The sequence below is a fragment of the Microtus ochrogaster genome, linkage group LG4, assembly GCF_000317375.1.
Source record: "Microtus ochrogaster isolate Prairie Vole_2 linkage group LG4, MicOch1.0, whole genome shotgun sequence".
Taxonomy (NCBI): Eukaryota; Metazoa; Chordata; class Mammalia; order Rodentia; family Cricetidae; genus Microtus; species Microtus ochrogaster.
Genome location: NC_022030.1, coordinates 23,135,608 through 23,136,647, shown reverse-complemented (window position 1 = coordinate 23,136,647; position 1,040 = coordinate 23,135,608). Strand labels below are relative to the sequence as shown.

Sequence of the window (1,040 nt, the reverse complement as noted above, 5' to 3'; positions counted from 1 at the left end):
GCCTCTGCCTCCCAAGTGCTGGGATTAAAGGCGTGCGCCACTTAGATAGGGTCTTACTGTGTAGTTCAGGCTCATTTCAAATCTGCAATCTTCTTGTCTCAGCCTCCCTATCGCTGGCGTCACAGGCATGCACCACCACTTCATTTTCGCGGAAGAAAAGGCCAAGCCTCACCAGAGCCTGCTTGACACCCAAGGCAGGGAATACGCCAAGGCCTTCAGGGGTACTGGGGTGGGGATCTGAACTAGAGTCCCTGATTTCTGTATTGAGGACTTACTGCTGAGGCGCCGCTGTTTCCTGCCTTGAATTACCCCAAATCTTTAAGTAAAGCCTTCTCCACTCTAGCTGCTTCTTATCCCCCATGCCGTCAGCTGGTACACAGACGCAGGAGATGCGGCTCGAATGCTGCTTATTAGAGGGCCGTCCACACACGACTACCCTTTTGTCGTGTTTTGTTTGTTTTGATTTTGAGACGGGGTTTCTCTGTGTGGCCCTGGCTGTCCTAGAACTCACTCTGTAGACCAGGCTGGCCTCAAACTCACAGAGATCCGCCTGCCTCTGCCTCCTGCCTGCTGGGATTAAAGGCGTGCGCCACCACCGCCTGGCAGGACTGTTTAAAAAATGTCATGATGTGGAGGCGCACCTGTAATCCCAGCAATGGGGAGTGTGAGGCAGGAATACCAAAGCCATTCCGGACTCTTTCTTACTAAAGTTATTGGCTTTGTCTTGCACGTTAGTCAATGGATAAATTACTCTTTATTCATTTTAACTTATTTTCTTATTTATGTATGTGCAGGTGTGTGTACAAGCACAGGTGTGTGGAGAGGGTCCAGGTGTCTTCCTCTGTCAATCTTCACCTATTTAAAGTAACTATCTCTGAACCTAGGGCTATTATTTTCTTGGATTGGCTGGAAGCCAACACTTGCACCTGAGACCATCCAGTCTCTGCCCTGGATGTCCTGGAACTCGCTCTTGTAGAGCAGGCTGTCCTCAAACTCACACAGAGATCTGCCTGTCTCTGCCTCCCGAGTGCTGGGATTAA

General features: G+C 50.1%; 1 protein-coding gene across 1 annotated transcript in view; it reads right to left on the bottom strand.

The window, feature by feature from the left end:
* Sipa1l3 (signal induced proliferation associated 1 like 3) overlaps window positions 1-1,040 on the bottom strand; it is a 206,510-nt gene that overhangs the window by 2,312 nt on the left and 203,158 nt on the right. The window lies entirely within an intron of this gene.